The sequence below is a fragment of the Pseudoliparis swirei genome, chromosome 17 (assembly GCF_029220125.1).
Source record: "Pseudoliparis swirei isolate HS2019 ecotype Mariana Trench chromosome 17, NWPU_hadal_v1, whole genome shotgun sequence".
Taxonomy (NCBI): domain Eukaryota; kingdom Metazoa; phylum Chordata; class Actinopteri; order Perciformes; family Liparidae; genus Pseudoliparis; species Pseudoliparis swirei.
Genome location: NC_079404.1, coordinates 2,593,364 through 2,604,326, shown reverse-complemented (window position 1 = coordinate 2,604,326; position 10,963 = coordinate 2,593,364). Strand labels below are relative to the sequence as shown.

General features: G+C 43.8%; 1 long non-coding RNA gene across 1 annotated transcript; it reads left to right on the top strand.

Moving 5' to 3' along the window:
• The first annotated feature begins 308 nt into the window (after positions 1-308).
• LOC130207232 (uncharacterized) lies at positions 309-5,931 on the top strand. The gene is made up of 3 exons (XR_008834259.1): positions 309-512; positions 5,405-5,495; positions 5,844-5,931. It is a non-coding gene; the product is annotated as an uncharacterized LOC130207232 (long non-coding RNA).
• Positions 5,932-10,963: the final 5,032 nt, after the last annotated feature.

The window sequence follows — 10,963 nt, the reverse complement described above, 5'->3', positions numbered from 1 at the left end:
TCTCTGGATTCCAAAAACCCAAATACAGTTTAAAGTTGTAAAATAAAAAACTAAAACAAAAGCTCATCTACTTCACTCTGTGTGTGTAAGCGAGAAATAAGTCATTCTTGATGGGTTGCTGCTTTTTCTTTAAAAGTGTAGAACAGTGCATCACGATAAACTAAACTCATCCCCCTCTTTTAAAACCAGTCTTCTGTGGCTGAGAGTCTCCTCCCCATTGCCCCCCCCCCCCCCCCAGTGCTCCCTCCCCTTCCCGGATACTGAGCTGTTTTTGTCCTGCGTCTAATGGTTTCATTAGGAAACTGGCCTCAACCAACGAGGAGAGCGTAGAGAGCAGAGAGAAGGAAGTGTTTCGGTTTCAGCCTGGTTTCAGATTGGAGCTCCTTCAGGGGGGGGGGGTCTTTGTGTCCTCACTCTTTTCTCCGCCAGCCACTCGCCTGGTTCCACGATGACCTGCCCCTCCACCTCTTCAGTTGGACTAATCCTCCTTCTGATTGGCTACGCTGTCGCAGGTAAGGGATGTGCAACCGGGTGTCGTCAGGAGAGTGTGTGTGTGTGTGTGTGTGTGTGTGTGTGTGTGTGTGTGTGTGTGTGTGTGTGTGTGTCACAGGTCAGACATGGAAAGGCTACGAGGAATCAGTGTTGATTTACCAGAGCGGATGATTTATTGGAGTGCGGTGGAAATACATCCATCCTTTATGTGTACGTTGCTTTAATATATATATAGTTCACAGATGTAAGTGTGTGTGTAGACAACGGCTCGGTGAACACACACGAGGCTGGAGTGACGTTCGTACGCATGCACGCGAGATGCGAGTCTGTGTGTGTGTGTGTGTGTGTGTGTGTGTGTGTGTTCAGGGCCTCCAGCACATCTGTTCCTAGTTCCAGCTCCGCTCTGGCAACACTTAATCCAACAGTGTGTCAGCGTGGTTTCTACCCAGCTCTCCTCCCTCCGTCTCGACGCTCAGCGGCTCTCAGGTTCTCACCGCTTTACTGAAGACGAGGGAAAGTCGACTCAATAAGAGAAACCAGCAGAGGAAAGATCTGAGAGTGACGTCTTCAAGGAGGAATTACACAGATTCATACGGAGAGAACGGCCAACAGCGGGGAGGAGGGAGGAGGGAGAAGGGAGGAGGGAGGAGGGGACAAGGAGCATGGAGGAAGGAGGAGGAAGTAGGGAGGAGGGAGAAAGGAGGAGGGGACAAGGAGCATGGAGGAAGGAGGAGGGAGCATGGAGGAGGGAGGAAGGAGCAGGGAGAAGGGAGCATGGAGGAGGGAGGAAGGAGGAGGAAGTAGGGAGGAGGGAGGAGGGAGCATGGAGGAGGGAGGAAGGAGCATGGAGGAGGGAGGAAGGAGGAGGAAGTAGGGAGGAGGGAGGAGGGAGCATGGAGGAGGGAGGAAGGAGCATGGAGGAGGGAGGAGGGAAGAGGGAGGAAGGAGCAGGGAGGAGGGAGAAGGAAGTAGGGAGGAAGGCGAAGGGAGGAGGGAGCAAGGAGCATGGAGGAAGGAGGAGGAAGTAGGGAGGAGGGAGGAGGGAGCATGGAGGAGGGAGGAAGGAGCATGGAGGAGGGAGGAGGGAGCATGGAGGAGGGAGGAAGGAGCAAGGAGCATGGAGGAGGGAGGAGGAAGTAGGGAGGAGGGAGAAAGGAGGAAGTAGGGAGGAGGGAGAAAGGAGGGAGCAAGGAGGAGGGAGGAGGGAGCATGGAGGAGGGAGCATGGAGGAGGGAGCAAGGAGCATGGAGGAGGGAGGAGGGAGGAGCATGGAGGAGGGAGGAAGGAGGAGGAAGAAAGGAGGAGGGAGCAAGGAGGAGGGAGGAGGAAGTAGGGAGGAGGGAGAAAGGAGGAGGGAGCATGGAGGAGGGAGGGAGGAAGTAGGGAGGAGGGAGAAAGGAGGAGGGATCATGGAGGAGGGAGCAAGGAGCAAATATATTAATACAAAATATATTTACACAGATTTCTCACGATTGGACTTTTACCTTTTCTTTTTTTTTCATTAGTTTTTAATTTCATATTTATGTAACCGAGTAAACATGTAGACTATATAACATACTTTAGCTGCATGTTTAAAACATTAGCACACACTATAAAACCACGTATTGTAACATTTACCTGCAGGCATCACGAAGGACAGCGTAGTTCAGGCATCTCCTGTGGACAACTGCGCATGCGCAGTCTAGAAAGACGGCGTTGCGTTAGCTAGTTGTACTCTAAACATTCTTTACTGGAAATAAACCACGTAGAAACTAATAGTTAACTTAATAAAAACACAGCGAATATAAACCGAGACATTTACTATCCAAACAAATAAAGCTAGCTCAACTTTTCCAATTAGTTAACACTATATTGTCCACAGATATTCAGACACGATACCCGTTAGCGAACCCTCCGTTGCTCTGAATATTACCCACAGTCCTTTGCGTCTAACATTCTGCGCAGGTACACATTTACACCAGCAGGTGGCGTAGTTTTCCCATTTAGCGGGGATTTTAACCTCAATCTTTTCAACCGTGTTACTACGCACACAAACACACACACAGGCAAAGACACACTTATTCAGCATGTTATATCATCAAATATGTTTGCTTTTCTTGTGTTGTGTTTCCTTGGAGCGTGTGTGTGTGTGTGTGTGTGTGTGTGTGTGTGTGTGTGTGTGTGTGTGTGTGTGTGTGTGTGTGTGTGTGTGTGTGTGTGTGTGTGTGTGTGTGTGTCTGTGGGGGGGGGGCTCTCTCTTGTGATTGCTCAACCTCCTGGAACAGTCCAGGAAGGGAGAACAAATGTCCATCTTTTATATAACTGGATGAAAGTAAAAAGCCCAAAACACAAAATGGGAACAACTCATCTGGGGATTTTATGTGGGTTTTTTTTCTTCCATTTGTATTATCTTTATTTAAAAAGGGACCATGAACAGTTAATACATAAATGTCACCATGTGATGCCCTGTACCAGATCGTAGCTACACAGCTAATTACCATCATAAACATAAGATAATAAGACAATAACAAACATAAAACAATAACAAAAATAAACAATAACACACAGTATATATGTGGCAGGAAGAACACACAATACACACAATGAGAAGCTACAGTAGAGCAAACAAACAGAAAAACACATTTCTATATTTATATATCTATATATATATTAAAATAAACAATAACACACAGTATATGTGTGGTAAGAAGAACACACAATACACACAATGAGAAGCTACAGTAGAGCAAGCAAACATAAAAACAAATTTCCAATTTTTATATATATATATATATATTAAAATAAACAATAACACACAGTATATGTGGTAGGAAGAACACACAATACATACAATGAGAAGCTACCGTAGAGCACATTAAAAGCTCGTGGTGGTTATGAAATGCAATAATATGAAGAGAAAGGTGGATGTTACGAACTGCCGATAACTCATCAGACTCAAAACCAAAGCAGGTGTGGTCTTCCACCAACCCAGGGCAGCATACTCACTTCCCTCCCTCCCTCCCTCCCTCCCTCTCTCCATCCCTCCCTCTTTCTTGGCCTGCTTCCTGCATGTTCTGAACTTGGCATCCCTTCATCGGCGTAATGGAGCCCGTAAAATGTTTCCGTGGGAAATCTCTGAACATCGACGATCACACTGTGCAAAATCAGACGCGGGGAGCATCTTCTGGCCGACTCCCTCGTTGCTGATAGAAACGATGTTGTTGGGACTCGGCGGTGGATTAAAAATGACTCGTTAAGATGGACATACTGTTTGTTGGCGAGCGATCGGCAAAATATACACAAACCCTATCTAGGAAGCTCATGAAAACAAAAAAATATTCCTCATCTTCTTTTGTGCGAGATGAGATTTTAGTGAATTTAACAGCTGTAGCCATGGAGACGAACACCTGAACAATGGCGCCGCCTGTGTCTCTGGCAGCAGAATTTGGGTGTTTTTTAATGTTTTTATCGTGGTTTTGTGCCGCATGCTATAGGCGTGTTTACCAATGAGGACAGTGAAGCAAGCAGAGAAGACAACATTCATTGTGTGAAGAGATCCAGGGGACACTTACATATTTAACAATCTTTATGTTGGTGCTCATATTAAAGCTGTGAAAACCAAAGATACATGTGGGAGTTTTAAGTTAGTTGGAAATAGCTCGAGGTATTTTGGCTCATTTTAAAGTCACAAACTCACTGTTGGCTACAAGAGACATTTCCAAGTGTTTTTTTAATATATATATTGATTGAGCTCTTAAACTTCTTTCCTTTTTTTACACCCCTGTTTGGGCATTGCTCAAACTTTTATTTAAGTAACGGGCGGTGGAGCCGGTGCCAGAGTTCAGACGTGAGTAAAACCTCTGAAGTATAAATGCAACATGAATGGCTCGCCGCCACGGAGAAGGTGCGAGAACCAAAATGGAAGCAGAGTCCTGCCAGAGAACGCTGCCTCCAAAGAGCGTGGGCTTCAAAGGAAGCAGAGGAACAACGCGCTGAAGGGTTTCATGTGTTCATCTTCATTATCTTTATTTAAAAAGGGACCGTGGAGAGTTAAAACATGAATGTCACCATGTGATGCTCTGAACCAGATTGTAGATACACAGCTAATTAGCATCTGTAGTCCCTTGACAGACCATAATGAACATAAAACAATAAGAAATGTAAAACAATAACAAACATAAAACAATAACAAACATAAAACAAATATAAAACAATAACAAGAATAAAACCAGAATAAACATAAAATAATAACACACAACACAATAACAAACATGAAACAACAACAAATATAAAACAATTAAAACATAAAACAATAACAAACATAAAACAATAACAAATATAAAACAACAACAAATATAAAACAATAATAAACATAAAACAACAACAAATATAAAACAATAATAAACAAAACAATAACAAGAATAAAACAACACATAAAACAACAAACAAAACAATAACAAACATAAAACAATAACAAACATGAAACAACAAATATAAAACAATAATAAACATAAAACAACTATAAAACAATAAAAAACATAAAAGAATAAAAACATAAAACAACAAATATAAAACAATAACAAGAATAAAACAGAAGAAACATAAAACAATAACACACATAACATAATAACAAACATGAAACAACAACAAATATAAAACAATAACAAACATGAAACAACAACAACAACAACTATCAAACAATAAAAAACATAAAACAATAAAAAACATAAAACAATAACAAGAATAAAACAAGAATAAACAAAACAATAACAAACATAAAACAATAACAAACATGAAACAATAATAAACATACAATAATTGCTGAATCATATATGATCAATATATAAATTGTTGTTGGTGATTTAAAGCGTAAATCATACGCTGTAAATCATAAATTGTAAAAAAAATCCTAAATAATTGTTTCTGTCTGCAGGACCTGAGACGGCCAGGCAGCCTCGAGCGGTGCGTTCGAGTGCCTGTCAAGAATACACGAGGCGTCACAAGGCCTCGATGTGGTGGAAAAGGTGAGTTTCCCCAGACAGTTTAAATAATGTGTGAAACCATCAGAGCTCGGCATGTTTTCACGTCTCATGTTGTCAGCTTCATTATTGAATATCATTCCTCTGCCAACAAAAACGGATTTCAAGGAACGAGTCGACCAAAAACACGATTTCTAAACTTATCCCAAAACGCTGATGAGTTAGCAGCTAACGGTTAGCCCACATTCATCCGACAACAACCCACGCTTACCTGGAACTCACCTGCTGCTTTTTGGCATTATTCATATTCATATGTGACCGTGATCACTTTATTATTCATACCGCGACGTATTAATGCATTATTCATATTGTCACATCTTCTGTGTGCTGCAGAAGGTGGAGGACATGGTGGAGAAGTTGGAGGCCGAGATGGCCGCCCTGCTGGACGCCATCGACGCCCCGAAGTGGCGCCCCCTAGTGGACAATGCAGAGACTACGGCGGTGGACATCTTTGAAGACCCGGGGCAACGGTCTACTTAGAGCACATCAAACACAAGGCTGCGGGCGATGGGGCCCGCCACGTCAGTTTATGTGGCCTCCTCGACGGCTTGAAAGACACATGATCACCTTTCCTTAAAGACATTTAAGAAAAATATCCTGTGCTTTTATTTTGAAGGTTTCAAATTGAATGGATTAGAGAAATGCTCTCGTGTACAATATGTCTACTCAAATAAACAATAATCAAATGCAAGGAGTTATTTCACAATATGTTCGGCAGTAGTTTCTAAAATAAGATAAAATAAGATTAGATTAGATAGAATAATATTAGATAAGATAAAATAAGATTAGATAAGATAAAATAAGATTAGATTATCCTTTACTCGTCTCAGTGACGTTGCAGGTGCTCAGCAGTGAGCAGTAAGAACAATATTTTAAAAAGTTTTTAAAAAAGGAAGAAAACTATAATAGCATTATTTGAGGTAGTCAGTGATCCAGGAGATGGTGGGCGCGTCCACCGGCCACCGCTTCTCACTCAGCAGCAGTGGCTGGATGGTGTTAAATGCACTGGAGAAGTCAAAAGTGACTCTCACAGAGACACGGTTCCATCCAGGTGCGACTGAGCTCGTTGCAGCAGGTAGATGATGCGTCGTCCACTCCCATGAGGCTGGTAAGCAAATTGCAGAGGGTCCAGCGATTTCACCTGCGGCGGAGGTGGGCAGACCAGCCTCTCCAGCACCTTCATCACATGGGAGGTGAGGCGACGGTCGGTAGTCGTTGAGGCCAGATGGTGTTGACTTCTTGGGACAGGGACCAGGCACGGCGTCTTCCACAGCACGGGACTTCCCGCAGCCTCTGGCTGAGGTTGAAGAGGCGCTGCAGGACACCAGACAGCTGGGTGGCGCAGGTCTTTAGGACCCTGGGGCTGATGCCATCAGGACCTTCAGCTCTGCGCTGGTGTAGTTTCTCCAGCTGTCTTCTCACCTGGTCAGTCGTCACAGAGAGGGGAGGTGGAGGAGCCCATTGTTATTGAGGGCTCGGTGGATGTGCAGCTCAGCAGGGGGGACAGAGGGGGAGGAGGTGTTTGGGAGGTGTGATGTGTGGAGGAGAGGGGGGAGGGCTGTGAACTGAACCTATTGAAAAAACAGTTCAGCTGGTTGGCCCTCTCCAGGGAGCCCCCTGGCTGTCTCCCTCCCACCTTGAAGCCAGTTATCTGCTTCATGCCAGACCACACCTCCTTTGTGTTGTTCAGCTGGAGTTTGGCCTCCAGCTTCCTCCTGTAGGAGTCCTTGCCCTCCCTGAGCTTCACCTTTAGGTTGCGCTGGGCTCTCCTCAGCTCATCCCTGTCTCCAGACCTGAAAGCAGCTTTCTTCATGTTAAGAAGCGCCTTCAGGTCCCTGGTGATCCAGGGCTTGTTGTTGGGGAAGCAGCGCACAGTCCGTGATGGGATGGTGGTGTGTTCACAGAACTTGATGTATTCCGTGATGCAGTCTGTCATACTGTTGATGTCCTCCCGTGCGGTCCACACAACACATCCCAGTCCGTTGACTCGAAGCAGTCCTGTAGAGCGTCGTTAGCCTCCAGAGACCACCTCCTCACAGTCCTGGTGGTCACCGGCAGCCTCTTCACCAGAGGAACATACCTGGGTGTCAGCCGGACCAGGTCATGATCAGACCTGCCGAGGGGGGAAGGGCAGTGGCGCTGTATGCGTCCTTAGTATTAGCATACAGCAAGTCCAGAGTTTTATTGTTCCTTGTTGGGCAGTCTATGTATTGATGGAAGGTTGGCAGAGCTTTATCCAGTGTGGTGTGGTTAAAGTCACCAGTGATAGCCATGAATGCTCCAGGCTGATGATTCAGCAGAGCAGACACAGTGGAGTGGATGGTGTCCACAGCTTCCTCAGCGTCAGCTGATGGCGGCACGCATACCGACAACCACAATGGCGGACGTGAACTCTCTCGGCAAATAGTACGGGCGCATCCCGGCCAACAGTTCAATGTTCGGGCTACAGAAGCGCTCCTTCACGCACACATGGTCCGGGTGGCACCACCGTTCATTCACATAAACAGCGATCCCACCCCCCCTCTTCTTACCGCTCTGTGTAGCGTCTCTGTCAGCCCGAACAGTCCTGAAGCCGGGCAAAGACGCGCTGTGATCCGGATAGTCCGCGTGCAGCCACGTCTCAGTGAAACACAAGAGACTGCTCTCACGGAAGATCCTCTCGGACATTACCAGCGCGCCGAGCTCATCCGTCTTATTCGCCAAAGACCTCACGTTCCCCGTTATGATCGACGGTACCGAGGGTTTGTATCTCCTCGTTTTAGCCCTCCGCTTGACACCCGATCTGCAACCGCGAGCCCTCCTCCGTAGCTCCAGCGGGATCACAGGTCTGTCTCCAGGCAGAAGCTTCGGCCTGCACAGCGCGATCAGCTGAGCACGCGAGTAGACGACGGGCCCCGTCATTGTTTTGCTGTAGCTCTCCGATACACACGACAAAGTGAACAAAAGCCACAGTAGAATTATCGAAAAAAGTAGTTATGGTCCAGTGTCCGACCGTAACTAAGACAAACGTGAAAGAAAAGAAAAAGAAAAAGAGAGGAAAAGTGCAAAAAAAGACAATAAAATAAAAGCAAAACGCCACTACTGAAACAAGCAGCCGTTGGCATTAGTTGCATGCCAATTGGACAAAAATGTATCGTGCTATGGTAAAAAATGAGTTTGACTTTTCCATGACCTTGACCTTGACCTTTGACCCGATTGATCCCAAAATCTAATCAAATGGTCCCCGGATAATAACCAATCATCCCACCAAATTTCATGCGATTCAAGAACATTTTGACCTGTTCTTGACCTTTGACCCGATCAATCCCAAAATCTAGTCAACTGGTCCCCGGATAATAAACAATCATCCCACCAAATTTCATGCGATTCGGTTCAATACTTTTTGAGTTCTGCGAAAAATGTTGACCTGTTCATGACCTTTGACCTTTGACCCGATCGATCCCAAAATCGAATCAACTGGTCCCCGGATAATAAACAATCATCCCACCAAATTTCATGCGATTCGGTTCAATACTTTTTGAGTTCTGCGAAAGATTTTGACCTGTTCATGACCTTTGACCTTTGACCCGATCGATCCCAAAATCTAATCAACTGGTCCCCGGATAATAAACAATCATCCCACCAAATTTCATGCGATTCGGTTCAATACTTTTTGAGTTCTGCGAAAGATTTTGACCTGTTCATGACCTTTGACCTTTGACCTTTGACCCGATCGATCCCAAAATCTAATCAACTGGTCCCCGGATAATAAACAATCATCCCACCAAATTTCAATACTTTTTGAGATTTGCGAATAACACGCATACAAATAAATAAATAAATACACGGCGATCAAAACATAACCTTCCGGCATTTTCAATGCGAAGGTAACAACAACTATAAAACAATAAAAAACATAACAATAAAAATATAAAACAACAAATTAAAAATAACAAGAATAAAACAACAATAAACATAAATCAATAACACACATAACATAATAACAAACATGAAACAACAACAACTATCAAACAATAAAAAACATAAAACAATAAAAAAAACATAAAACAACAAATATAAAACAATAACAAGAATAAAACAAGAATAAACATAAAACAAACATAAAACAACAACAAATATAAAACAATAACAAGAATAAAACAATAACAAACATGAAACAATAATAAACATAAAATAATTGCTGAATCATATATGATCAATATATAAATTGTTGTTGGTGATTTAAAGCGTAAATCATATGCTGTAAATCATAAATTGTAAAAAAAATCATAAATAATTGTTTCTGTCTGCAGGACCTGAGACGGCCAGGCAGCCTCGAGCGGTGCGTTCGAGTGCCTGTCAAGAATACACGAGGCGTCACAACCGTCTCGATGTGGTGGAAAAGGTGAAGTTTCCCCCCCGAACAGTTTAAATAATGTGTGAAACCATCAGAGCTCGGCATGTTTTCACGTCTTGTGTTGTCAGCTTCATTATTGAATATCATTCCTCTGCCAACAAAAACGGATTTCAAGGAACGAGTCGACCAAAAACACGATTTCTAAACTTATCCCAAAACGCTGATGAGTTAGCGGCTAACGGTTAGCCCACATTCATCCGACAACAACCCACGCTTACCTGGACCTCACCTGCTGCTTTTTGGCATATTCATATTTGACCTTGATCACTTTATTATTCATACCGCGACGTATTAATGCATTATTCATATTGTCACATCTTCTGTGTGCTGCAGAAGGTGGAGGACACGGTGGAGAAGTTGGAGGCCGAGATGGCCGCCCTGCTGGACGCCATCGACGCCCCGAAGTGGCGCCCCCTAGTGGACAATGCAGAGACTACGGCGGTGGACATCTTGGAAGACCCGGGGCAACGGTCTACTTAGAGCACATCAAACACAAGGCCCGCGGGCCGAATGGGGCCCGCCACGTCAGTCTATGTGGCCTCGACGGCTTGAAAGACACACGATCACCTTTCCTTAAAGACATTTAAGAAAAATATCCTGTGCTTTTATTTTGAAGGTTTCAAATTGAATGGATTAGAGAAATGCTCTCTTGTACAATATGTCTACTCAAATAAACAATAATCAAATGCAAGGAGTTATTTCACAATATGTTCGGCAGTAGTTTCTAAAATAAGATAAAATAAGTTTAGATTAGATAGAATAATATTAGACAAGATAAATTAAGATTAGATAAAATAAGATTAGATAAAATAAAATAAGATTAGATAATCCTGTATTCGTCCCTCAGTGACGTTGCAGGTGCTCAGCAGTGAGCAGTAAGAACAATATTTTAAAAAGTTTTAAAAAAGGAAGAAAACTATAATAGCATTATTTGATATACAGATGGAATAAAATGATATGCAAGGTTATGATTAAGTCTATTAAAGGGGGTTTCAGTTACGCCGGCCCTTTAAGAGGGAGCCGTGATGCTGATGTGGCTCACGGGGAAAATGAGTTT